Source organism: Mauremys reevesii, linkage group 22 (assembly GCF_016161935.1).
Source record: "Mauremys reevesii isolate NIE-2019 linkage group 22, ASM1616193v1, whole genome shotgun sequence".
In the NCBI taxonomy this organism is placed as follows: Eukaryota; Metazoa; Chordata; order Testudines; family Geoemydidae; genus Mauremys; species Mauremys reevesii.
Genome location: NC_052644.1, coordinates 1,193,389 through 1,206,080, shown reverse-complemented (window position 1 = coordinate 1,206,080; position 12,692 = coordinate 1,193,389). Strand labels below are relative to the sequence as shown.

Sequence of the window (12,692 nt, the reverse complement as noted above, 5' to 3'; positions counted from 1 at the left end):
GCACCGCACTCGGGCGGGTGGCATCGGAGGTCGCATGTCACCCAGACTGAGCCCAGCCCCCCCCTTCATGACTGGGGGTGGGGGCGGCTGGGCCAAATATGAGCAAATGTGCCACCCCCTCCCCCAATTTCCACAGGGCCCTCAGACCCTTTAACCCAGCACTGGCTGGGCTCGTCGCGCCGGAGGGGAGCGGGCACAGGCCCTGCTGGCGAGGGCCCGGCTTGAGCCGGTCCCCACGAGGAGCACGTGGCAGGTGCAATGTACCCAGCTAGGGCCCTGGTCGCTAGCCGTAGGGTCCTCAGGCAGGGGCCACCACGGGCCAGCAGCACCAGCAACGGACCCTGGTACTTCCCTCTAGCCGCAGCTCGTGCTGCTTTACTCTTCCCAGCTGAGCTGAGTAAACCACCACGAGCCCCAGCCCGCAGCAGCCTGGCCCCAGTATCCGTGCAGCTCCCAACCCCGTCTGTACAGCTCCAAGCGCGGCAGGGCCCGGAGCTCAGGCTGGAGCCCTGGGCACTGCTGGGGCTGGAGTACGGCAGTGGGCAGACCCATCCCTTGCTTAGAACGGCCCAGCCCCGGCTGCCCTGGGCAAGGCCAGCCCCTGCCAGCCAGGCCACGCAGGGGGGAGCAGTGGGAGTCACTGCCCAGCCTAACAGAGCAAGGGGAGCTCGGGGGGCCCAGCGCAGGGACTCGCTCTCTGCAAGGGACCAAGCCCAGAGCTGGGGCATTTCCATGGGCTCCCGTCTGCACCAGCTGGGGACTGTGCACCCCAGGGCGCCCAGGCTCCAACTCTGGTGCTGTGGCAGCGTGTCGGAGCACAGACCGACCTGCCCTCTGGACCAGCACCGCACGGGGCCGGATCCCGCCCAGCCTGACCCCGCACGCCTGGAACCGGCGGAGCCAGCAGGGGCACCGGGCCCCTCGCCACGCGGCGCAGCACCGGCGAGCGGCTGGGCAGAGAATCCAGCCGCAGGCTCAGCTCACGGGGCCGGAGGCAGGTGGATTCGCCACCAGGCCCCCTGTACAGCCACACACAACGCCCACCCCCAAGTCCCACGCTGCTCCACCCCTCGTGCAGCCCTTTGCACCAGTCACCCTTTGCACGCCTGCTTTGCACTGGTGCAACCGCCCAGGCTGCCGGGCGGCGGCTGCTCGTCCCCCTCACGCCTGCCAGGGCCCTGCTATGACCCACACCGAGCTGGGCGGCCAGGCAGCCCTGGGGTCAAACCCCCCAGGCCCCAACCCCACCCTGAGACCGGGCCCCTCCCGGGCTGGGCAGCTCTCACGGCCCCCGGCTGGGTTGCAGCTGCCACCCATGGAACAGTCCCTCCGACCCGGCCACAGGCACCCAGCTCAACCCCCACATCCCTGCCTGCGCCAGCCTCCTTCCTACAGACCCCGAGTTCCCAGGGAACAGGGGCACTGCCGGAGATTCGACCGGGCTGGGTCAGCCTCTCCCAGGGCGATTCCCCAGCAGAGATGGGGGGCACCCCCCTGCCAATCACTCAAAGCACCCCGAGAGTGCTGCCCCTCGGCTCCCCTCACCGGCGCCCCTGAGCGCTGGCCGGGCCTGAGGTGACGCGGCTTAACCTCCGCCACAGAGGGCTGGTCTCATCGCTTTGCTCGGTGCCGCTCGCGCCCCTGCCAAGCGCCAGTCCTGAGCTGACAAGTACCGAGAACCCCCCAGCCCGACACTGGACCGTCCAACGGCGCAGAGCTCGCCTCAGGTCCCCAAACAATCAGCGTCAGCAGCGACCCGGCCAGCGGAGCCACCCAGGGGCGCAGGCGGCTCATCTGCACCCTGCCTGTCGCCCTCGGTGCAGGGACTTCGCCGCCAGCTGAGCCCGGCGCCAGCGAGCAGAGCTCAGTGCTCCCAGCCCCCCACCCTGGCATGAAGCGAGCGGGACGGGTCTCAGCCCACCCCACCAGCAATGCACCGGGGCAGCGACCCCCAAGGCCGGGGCCCTGCGTGGGGAGCTCGCCCTGGGCTGGGTGTTGAAGCCCCTGTGAGATCTTGGCACGTTTTGCTGCTGCTCCTCCACCCGCAGGAGGCGACAGACGGGCAGCGCCAGGGCAGCCCACGCAGCACCTTACCTGGGAGCTGGCAGCCCCTGGCCCCGGCTCTCTGCGCCCCCCTGCAGAGAGAGCGACCCCCAGCCCGCCGAGCCAAACGCCGCCCCGCGGAGGGAAGTGGCCCAGGCCAGCGAGCCCTGCAGCTGGCTGGGGAAAGGAGGCTGGAGACACAGGCAGGTTCTAGCCCAGAGCAGAAAGGGGCAGGCGCTCCCCTGCCATTGGCTGCAGCCAGGCCGACATCAGAGTCCGTGGGATTGTGCGAGTGTGTAAGTGTGTGAGTGTGTGTGTGTTCACGGCCCCTTACGGGATCCAGATATCACTGACTGTCCAGGCTCTGCACTTAAAGGGCCGGGGCAGCTCTGGCCCAGAGGCAGGCCCCTTTCCCGGCCAGGGGCGGGTGGGCAGCGTCCCCCATGGCAGTGCCCAGCCCCGCTGAGCTGCAGCCAGGGCAGCCGGGAGGCGCGAGCCGGGAACGCCGGGTGGGGAAGCGCCAGTGCACGGAGCCGTTCCCGAGCCGTTCCCGTTACGCTCCGAGCAGGTCAAAAGCAAAGTCCAAGACAGCTCAAACCAGCTCCCCCTCTTTTCCTGGGGGGGGGTCGGGGCCAAAGAAAAAGGAACAGCCCCCCCCCCAAAGCCCCCTGTTTCTGGGCTTGCCAGGTTTGCTGCGGACGTTTGGCCGAGTTTCGTTTCCTGGGCTGATTGAACTGACCTCGGAAGCTCGACGCCCCGAGCGAGTGGCTGGATTTCCGAGCGCGTATTCGAGTCAGGGTGAAAAGCAGCTTCCCGGGAGCAGAGCGGCTGGGACCAGACCCCGGGGGGAGGGGGGGGCAAGTCCGCTGGCTTTGCCTCTCGGAGAACAGCACCGCGGTCAGGGGGCGTCTCAGCCCCCCACTTGCAGGGGGCAGGTCACTGCAGGGGTCAGAGCTGGGCAGCCCAGGGCTGCAGCCGGCAGAGGGGCTGGGCTGGGCAGGGCGCTAGACACCGGCCCTGGGTTGCAAACGCCCAGTTGAAAAGGGACCCTGGCAGCTCCGGTTGGCACCGCCTGCCGGGCCATTAAAAGTCCAGTCAGGGGGCGGCACCTGTGGGCACGAGGGCAGCGCACGGAGACCCCCTGGCCACCCTGCGCCATGGGACTGCAAGGACCTGGCAGCCACTTCCTGGGAGCTGCAGGAAGCGCCGGCGGGACCCCGCACCCTGAACCCCCTTCTGCACCCCAACCCCGTCCCCAGCCAGAGCCCCCCTGCACCCCAAACCCTTCACCCCTGGCCCCCCCAGAGCCCCCTCCTGCACCCCAACCCCAGCCCCAGAGCCCCCTGCACCCCAACCCTGTCCCCAGCCCTGAGCCCTCCTGCACCCCAATCCCCTCACCCCGGCCCCCAGAGCCCCCACGCACCCCAACCCTGTCCCCAGCCCTGAGCCCCTCCTGCACCCCAATCCCTCACCCCTGCACCCCAACACTGGCCCCAGAGCCCCTCCTGCACCCCAACCTCACCCCTGGCCCCCAGAGCCCCCTGCACCCCAACCCCGTCCCCAGCCAGAGCCCCGCTGCACCCCAAACCCCTCACCACCGGCCCCCAGAGCCCCTCCTGCACCCCAATCCCTCACCCCTGCACCTCAACCCCAGCCCCAGAGCCCCCTGCACCCCAAACCCTTCACCCTGGCCCCCTGCACCCCAACCCCAGCCCCACCCAGAGCCCCCTCCTGCACCCCAAACCCTCAGCCCCGGCCCCCAGAGCCCTCCCTGCACCCCAACCTTGTCCCCAGCCCTGAGCCCCCTCCTGCATCCCAAACCCTTCACCCCTGGCCCCCCCAGAGCTCCCCCTGCACCCCAATCTCCTGCCTCAGCCCAGCAAAAGTGAGTGAGGGTGGGGGAGAGCGAGCGAGGGGGGATGGAGCAAGCAGGGGCGGGGCCTCAAAGCAGGGGCGGGGCCTCAAAGCAGGGGTGTTTGGTTTTGTGATTAGAAAGTTGGCAGAAAGACCCCCCCAAATTCCCAGTTACCCCAACGCCAGCTGAACCCCCTCTGCTCTGGGCTCCCCGCAGCATCCAGACCTCCTCCCTGGCTCCCAGCTTTGGCGTCTCTTTCGCCAGGTGTAGCCCCGGATGCCCCCCTCGCCCCCCCAGTTTGCCTTTAGGAGCCAGGACGTGCCCAGCACTGCCCCAGATCCGACACGGGCAGGGGGCAGCCCCTCCGGCGAGGCAGCAGCGGGGCCCAATCAGAGCCCGCGGCCAGGGAGACAGTGACCCACGGCACTCGGGCCGGCCGCGCTGCACACCGGGGCAGGCGTCCGTGCGAGGGAATTTCTGCTGCTCACCGCACAGGGCCCCGCGCTGAGCTAACCTCGCTTGGCAGCTCCCGAGTTCCCTGCTGGCAGCACCGCGCTGAGCCCTCGGCCGCCCGAGCACGGGGCCTCTCCACGCCCCTCTTCTCAGGGTTAGCGCCATTCCCGGGTGGGGGAAACCGAGGCAGGGGTCAGGACACAGGAGCACGCTCCTGCCTACCGTGACGGGGGGGGGGGGTGGAAGACGGTGCCATTTCCATCACACCTGTGCGACGCACTCGTGAGACGACTGGTGAGCATCGTGCACCGCTGGGCCGAGGGCCCCAGGTGCAGAGACGGAGAGGGAGGAGGGGTCTGCCACCTCGGCCGGGGTCTGTCCCAGGCAATCCGCCCCCAGCCGCACCCGCAGCCTCGGGGAAGCTCCCAGGTGAGGAGCCGGAAGCTACTGAACCCCTGGGTAGGGTTGGGACCCCGGAGTTCGGGGCTGCACTCCCAGCCCTGCCAGGCTCCCCTTCCCCGCCCTGGGGGGGGGGCAGGAGGAGCCCCCGGATGGCTGCAGGGCCAGGTCCTTGCCCTCCCCCCAGGCCTTGGCTTACCACGCCCAGCGGCCAGGGCCCAGGCGGTGCGGAGAGCCTTGCCGAAGCGGTCGCACATCTTCCCGCCGCTCCGTCCCCAGCCTGGCCACGGCCCCCTCTCCCAGCACCCGGCTCCCGCAGGCTAAAGCCCCCTGCACGCAGCAGTGAATGGGCCGCGGGCCCAGCAGATTAACGCTAACCCACCGTCAGCACTTCCACACGGCACCGGCCCATTGTTCTCCCCTCCCTGCCCAGGGCGGATTTGACGAGGGAGACAAGTTAAAGCCCCTGGCTTGGGTGCCCGGGCGGCGCGGGGGGACAGGCAGGCAGGGCGAGCGCCAGGCCGCCGAAGGCCGAGCTGGGCCATGGGCGGGTGCTGGAGGAGGGGACTAGAACCCAGGAGTCCTGGCTCCCCATCTTAGCAATACCACCCCCCCAACAGCCAGCTCTAACCGCTAGGCAATGCGAGCGCAGCATTCGGCCACCTCAGGGCACCAGCAGAGCCCCGGCCACGTGGCCGGGCAGGACGTTCCCCCCGCTCTGGTGCAATACGCCCCGACAGCCGGAGCAGCAGCAGGGGGGGGGGGGTGTCCTGCTTTTCCCGGCTGGCCCCAGCACGGCCTCCCGGGGCCGCGTCCGAGCAGCACCGTGATCTATGCCCCCTCGTCAGCACCGTGCAAACAGCAGGTCTCGCAGGTGTTAATTACAGTGCAATGGGCAGAGGGACCGGGTGGCAGCAGCGCTGGTGTGTAGGGACCCCGGGAGCTGGAGGGGAGCCCAGGCCCCAGCAGCTGCCCATCGGGCACCAAACCGCCCTGCAGGGGGAGGGCTCTGTGCCGAGGCAGGAGGAGGCGCGAAGGGCGGAGACGCTGCATCGGGCCTGGGGACGGCTTGTGCGGACACTTGTCCGACTCCGAAGCGGAAAGGAAGAGACCAGCCCCCGGCCCCCGACTAGAGATCGGCCCCCGGCCCCTGCTGGAGATCGGCTCCGGCCCCGCGATACCGGAGTGCGGCTTGGTGGGGAGCCCCCGGTGCCCACTGGAGATCTGCCCCCAGCCTCCGACTAGAGATCTGTCCCCGGCCCCGCGATACCGGAGTGCGGCTTGGTGGGGAGCCCCCGGCCCCCGACTAGAGATCGGCTCCGGCCCCCGACTAGAGATCTGCCCCCGGCCCCGCGATACCGGAGTGCGGCTTGGTGGGGAGCCCCCGGTGCCCGCTGGAGATCTGCCCCCGGCCCCCGACTAGAGATCTGCCCCCGGCCCCCGCTGGAGATCGGCTCCGGCACCGCGATACCGGAGTGCGGCTTGGTGGAGAGCCCCCGGTGCCCACTGGAGATCGGCCCCCGGCCCCACGATACCAGAGTGCGGCTTGGTGGGGAGCCCCCGGTCCCCGCTGGAGATCGGCCCCCGGCCCCGCGATACCAGAGTGCGGCTTGGTGGGGAGCCCCCGGCCCCCGCTGGAGATCTGCCCCCGGCCCTGCGATAGCAGAGTGCGGCTTGGTGAGGAGCCCCCAGTGCCCGCTGGAGATCTGCCCCTGGCCCCACGATACCAGCGTGCGGCTTGGTGGGGAGCCCCCGGTCCCCGCTGGAGATCTGCCCCCGGCCCCGCGATACCAGAGTGCGGCTTGGTGGGGAGCCCCCGGTGCCCGCTGGAGATCTGCCCCCAGCCCCCGCGGGAGATCTGCCCCCGGCCCCCGCGGGAGATCTGCCCCGGCCCCGCTGAGATCTGAGCCCCGGTGCCCACTGGAGATCTGCCCCCAGCCCCCGCTGGAGATCTGCCCCCGGCCCCGCGATACCAGAGTGCGGCTTGGTGGGGAGCCCCCGGTGCCCGCTGGAGATCTGCCCCCGGCCCCCGCTGGAGATCTGCCCCCGGCCCCGCGATACCGGAGTGCGGCTTGGTGGGGAGCCACCGGCCCCCGCTGAAGATCGGCCCCCAGCCCCCAAACCCCACGTCCCTGGGGTCACTGAGCGAAGAACGCACCTCTCGTCTCACAGCAGCACCCGGTGTCACCGCACGGGCTGCAGGAAGTGGGTGGGTTGACCCAGCACTGGAATCAGGCTGAGAGAGGAAGTTTGACCTGAACCCAGCACCCCCGGCGGAGAGAGAACGTAGGCTGGGGCGGGGATGCTGAGAATCAGGGCTCCTGGGTTCCATTCCCAGCTCTGCCAGCAGCCCCGGGGGTGGGGGGGGTATCTCCTTCTCTCAGCACCTGGTTTCGATCCTACTGAGACGGGGGAAGGGACCCCTCAGCGGCAGGCAAAGCAGGTCTGGGGGCTCCGCCTGAGATCCCCGTTTGCAAAAGGGGAGAAGCTACGAACTAAAGACCAAAGTTCTCCCAAGCCCGAGTGATTCTGGGGAGGGGGCGTGAGGTGCCCAGGCCGCCCCGGCTGGGACTCAGCCCCGCCCCAGGCTGCTCGCAAGGGAGACGCTTGGGCTCTGCTGTTACACCCCAGGGCCGGGCCCCGCTGCTCCACGCAGGTTCCCAAGGTGGCGCCCGGACGGACGGTGCCCGCGGGGGTCTGGGGCCCCCCCTTTGAAGCACAGCCCACCCCCACCCCCGCTCCCTGCAGGTAAGAGGCTGTTTGTGCCCTTTCTCTGGGAACAGGGGCCCTGCCCAGCCATTGTAAACACAGGACATCCTCCTCCTGGAGCAGCTTCCGCCAGGAGACAGCCTCTGGAAAGCCCCGGCCCGGCCCGCGCTGCCGGAAGCTGCACCGGACGCTTCCCTCGATTGCCCGGCTCCAGCAACGGCCCTTCTTTGCAGCCTCAGTCCCTGGAGATCTGGGTTCAGAGGCCCGGCTCTGCCACGACCTGGGGCCTCTGTTCACCCCCTAACCCGGGGCTGAGCCTCCCTGGGTCGTCTTTATTTCAGTGCTAAGCTCTTGGGGCGAGGGCAGCACGGTGCTGGTGTCCCGTTCGGGCCCAGGCACTTCGCCCACATTCAAGGGCGAGCAGGTTGTTTGGGTTCACAAGAGAAGCTGGGGGAGGAGCCGGGTGACAACGCTGTGGCAATGTCTGGTCCCTAACGCAGCAGGAATAAAACACCAGGAGACGACACGAGCAAAAAGCTTCAAGCCCCTTCCCAGCCAGCACTCTGCCCAAAGGCGCTCTCAAGGGCTTGCCACAGCTTCTCCCACACAGACCCCCGCCCTCCCCCCAGGGAACAATAGCCAGCCGCCAAACCCCCTCTGCTCAGGTTTGCCTGTGCTTGGGGTGGAGGCTGCTATTGTTTTAGCTACCTGGAGCTTAATTATTTCTGACCTTTCTCAGTAACGAAGGGCAGCTGTTACGCCGGGTTTCAATTAAGTTTAACGCAATTCAGATCACCATCTATGTACAGCACCTATTTCCCTGCAGCCCGGGGCCATCAGGTACCTGCCCCACCACCAGTAATGGACACACCCCGAGCACACGCAGGACCACGCAAGCCAGCCCTGCTCCGCAGAGACGCTCTGCCGGCCTTCCCCTGCCGTGGGCAGCAATCCCAGCGCACACTCACTCACCGGCCTTCTCCCGAAGGCTCCCCGCAGCACGGCCAGTTCCAGCTGTGCCGCTCAGCGCTGCTGGGAACGTCCTCCGTGCCCCCGAACCGGGCCCTCCGCTGAGGCGAGCGCACGTGGCTCCAGCACCGGGCAGCGGAGTGCGGCGCCTCTCGGGCTTTGTCCTTCCCCGCGAGGCTCAGCGGGGGGGAGCAGCTTGCCCCCGATCCCCCCGCAGGTCAGCGGCCAAGCTGGGAACGGAACCCAGGCGTCCGAGGCCCTTCCCCTCCTGCCTCACTCCTTAGAGAAGCACTTTGTGCAGGTCCAGCTTGTAAGTCCCTCCGGCCCCGGCCCCGACCCCAAGCCGCCCTGCGCCCCGGGCAGCCGTTCCCACCCACCAGTCGTGTGTAACGAGCAAGAGACGGGAACACAGGAAGCAGGCACTTGGGTCTGCCCCAACCCCCGTTTAACGCTACAGCCACGTGCCAGCCTGGCAGCCCCTGCAGAGACCCCCCGCGAGCGCCCCGACAGCCCAACGGGGCCCTGCCCTGTCCCCACACACTGCGGCTCCCACTGGGCACGGTCTGCGGGAAGCCACCGCCCAGGGCAGTGGAGGAGCTGCCCAGGTGTCCCGTCGCGGCACCGAGAGCCCCCCCCCGGGGGGGGGAGTCATTCATGAGGGTCTCTGCAGCCTCAGCCCCTCGGGGACCTTCGGGAGCCCTCCCGGCACCCCCAGAGCAGCCCTGCCCTGCCCTGCCGCCAAGGCCGGTCCGAGGAGACGGGTGTCTTGCCGCAGGGGCGGGCAGGAGGCGGTTGGGACCCTGGCGCCCGTTGGCCCAGGCCAGCACGGCAGGATCACAGCACGTGCCGTGCCCCGGGGCAGGGGAGACCTAAGGGGGAGCAGCTGGCAAACATCCCACTGCAGCGGGGCAGAGCTGCCAGTGCACGGGGCAGTGCCCAGCAGACTCCCTGCAGAGGGAGCCCGGAGCTGGGAGTCGGGACCCCTGGGCTCTCTGCAGCTCCTAAGTGCCTGGGATTGGGTGGGGGTGAGGAGGCCTCGGGGAGCCCTGCAGGGCTCTGCCGCTTTGCAGCTACGCGGATTGCGGGAGAAGCACCCCCGGCGCACGGGTCCAAGCGCCTTGTCGGGCAGAGCCCAGAGCCACGGTTCTAAGACACGAGCCGCTGGGCGCGGAGAGAATGGGGCATTCAGCTCCGCCGGGCCAGGAATGCTGTGGGTTCGCAGGGGAATTCGCACACATGGGGAGAGTGGGCACAGCGCAGCGACTGCAGCCAGCCCCGAGGCAATGCCAGCGCGCCTGCCGCAGTCATGCCACCCGCTGCGCCCAGCCGGCCCTGCTGCACTGGGAGACGGGCGCACGCCGAGGCCAGGCCAGGCAGGAGCCTGGGGCCGTGACCGTCACCCCTCCTGCAAGGCCTGAGACAGCGTCTCGCTCCGACCCTGGAGCCACCGAGCCAGGGCAGCTCCGATGCACCAAGGGCAGCGGGCGCTTTCCATGCCCCAGTGCAGAGTCCCTTCGCCGTCACCAGAGAGACGCGCCCAGCCGCCCGTGGCAGGAACCGGAGCCCCCCGGACGGGCACCTCGCTGGGTTACGCGCCCGGCCCCTGGGTTACGCGCCCGGCCGCCCGTGGCAGGAACCGGAGTCCCCCCGGACGGGCACCTCGCTGGGTTACGCGCCCGGCCGCCCGGGGCAGGAACCGGAGCCCCCCGGACGGGCACCTCGCTGGGTTACGCGCCTGGCCGCCCGGGGCAGGAACCGGAGCCCCCCGGACGGGCACCTCGCTGGGTTACGCGCCCGGCCCCTGGGTTACGCGCCCGGCCGCCCGTGGCAGGAACCGGAGTCCCCCTGGACGGGCACCTCGCTGGGTTACGCGCCAGGCCCCTGGTCAGACCGGGACATTGCTCCGGGGGTCTCCCAGCACTAGGGCGCAGGCAGCGGGAGGAGACCCAGGGGATGTGAGCTCACGGCTGGGGGAGGTGGCTGGCTGGGGGGGGACCAGGGCCAGAGAAGGGGGGTTTCCCTAAAGCCTGCGGGGGGGGGAGGGGGGGCTGCGGCCGAGGCTCCGGGCTGGGACACGGGAGACGCGGCCACTCAGGCCACTCACCTGTGGGAAGTCCTGGCAGATCCTTGGCCTCAGTTTCCCCTCCTGTCACGTGGGGAGCATGAGCCTTGGGCCGCTCAGACCGGGAGCTCTGCAGGGCAGGGACAGGCTCTGGGACCGAGTCTGTGCAGCGCCCGGCACGACGGGGGCCCCCGGTCCCAGCGGGGAGCGCCGGGGGGGGGGTCCCCTCCCCAGCCGGGCCCCAGGGGCGGGGGGAGCCGCTTCCTGCTGCCCCGCCCGCCGCCGGCCAGGCGCCTTCCCCAGCCCAATTAGCGCCTCGTTAGCCCGGCCCGGCCCCTGGCCAGCCGCTCCGCAGCCTTTAACCCTCCGCTCAGCGCGGGCCTGCCCTCCCCCCACCCCCGGGCGCGACCCACCTTCTCCCGGGGGCCAGGCGGATGGGGTAGGGTCTGCAGGCCCCCGCTGAGATCGGGGCCCCGTCGCGCCGGGCGCCGCCCAGACCCCGCCGAGATCAGGGCCCCGTCCGCCGGGCGCGCCCAGACCCCAGCCGAGATCAGGGCCCGGCCGGGCCGGGCGCCGCCCAGACCCAGTCGAGATCAGGCCCCGTCGGCCGGGCGCTGCCCAGACTCCAGCCGAGATCAGGGCCCGTCGGGCCGGCGCCGCCCAGACCCGGCCGAGATCAGGGCCCCGTCCGGGCGCCGCCCAGACCCCGGCCGAGATCAGGGCCCCGTCGGGCCGGGCGCCGCCAGACCCGGCCGAGATCAGGGCCCGCTGGCCGGGCGCCGCAGACCCCGGCCGAGATCAGGGCCCTGCCGGGCGCCCAGACCCGGCCGAGATCAGGGCCCGCCGCGCCGGCGCCGCCCAGACCCCGAGATCAGGGCCCGTGGGCCGGGCGCTGCCCAGACCCGGCCGAGATCAGGGCCCCGTCGCTGGCGCCGCCCAGACCCCGCCGAGATCAGGGCCCCGCGCCGGCGCTGCCCAGACCCCGGCCGAGATCAGGGCCCCGTCGGGCCGGGCGCTGCCCAGACCCCGGCCGAGATCAGGGCCCCGTCGCGCCGGGCGCTGCCCAGACCCCGGCCGAGATCGGGCCCGTCGCGCCGGGCGCTGCACACTCTCAGTGTAAGCTCTTTGGGAGCGGGACCAGCTCACACACAGTAGAATTATGATGGTTTATTTTCCCCTGCGAACGTCCGTGGCAGAAGTTTTGTTTGCAAACGCCCAATGGCTGCGGGTGCTGGGGGCGCCGGGTGTCACCCCCAGGACAGAGGGGACTGAGGCCCAGCGAATGGAGGGGCTGATTTTCCAGAGAGACTGGCTCCCAGTGGGTGCTGAGTGCTGCCCACGCTGCCCCAACGCGACTCAGCCACAGTCACCCAGGCCGTCTCCAGCGCTCCAGGCCTAGCACCCGCCCATCTCCAGCAAACACCCGGCTTCAGGGTACGGGGGGGCGGGGCAGAGGTAACTGGAACCGCTCCCGAGCTGCCAGGGCAGAGCCCCCGGAGCTATTGCTGGAGGGGCAGCAGGCGCCGCCGCTCCGGGAAGTGGATGGGTGACAATCATTTCTGGAGGGTTTGTCATTTCCTGCTGGGCTGCTGCTTCCTGGTCATGGAAGGTGCCACTTCGAGTGTATCAAACAGCCGAGTGCTGGGCTCAGACCCCGGCTCTGTCACACGCTCTCGGTCGGGGTCTGAGCAGCACGACGGGGCCCTGATCTCGGCCAGGGTCTGGGCAGCGCCCGGCGCGTCGGGGCCCTGATCTCGGCCAGAGTCTGGGTGGTGCCCGGTGCGAGGGGCCCTGATCTCGGCCGGGGTCTGGGTGGTGCCCGGTGCGAGGGGCCCTGAGCTCGGCTGGGGTCTGGGTGGTGCCCGGCCCGACGGGGCCCTGATCTCGGCTGGGGTCTGGGTGGTGCCCGGCCCGACGGGGCCCTGATCTCAGCCGGGGTCTGGGTGGTGCCCGGCACGACGGGGCCCTGATCTCGGCCGGGGTCTGGGCAGCGCCCGGCGCGTCGGGGCCCTGATCTCGGCCGGGGTCTGGGTGGTGCCCAGTGCGACGGGGCCCTGAGCTCGGCTGGGGTCTGGGTGGTGCCAGGCCCGACGGGGCCCTGATCTCGGCCGGGGTCTGGGAGGTGCCCGGCGCGAGGGGCCCTGATCTCGGGGCCCTGATCTCGGCTGGGGTCTGGGTGGTGCCCGGTGCGAGGGGCCCTGA

The 12,692-nt window shown here is 70.5% G+C and overlaps 1 protein-coding gene across 2 annotated transcripts in view; it reads right to left on the bottom strand.

Moving 5' to 3' along the window:
- Positions 1–10,809, bottom strand: part of PRX (periaxin) — a 36,183-nt gene extending 25,374 nt beyond the window's left edge. The window contains exon 1 of one of the 2 annotated variants that reach the window (XM_039510471.1): positions 10,533–10,809. The gene's annotated coding sequence lies outside the window, so the exon portion shown is untranslated. Of the gene's footprint in view, positions 1–2,094; positions 2,187–10,532 lie in introns of those variants that run through there. The other variant, XM_039510472.1, reaches the window with a different exon arrangement.
- Between the last annotated feature and the right edge of the window lie 1,883 nt (positions 10,810–12,692).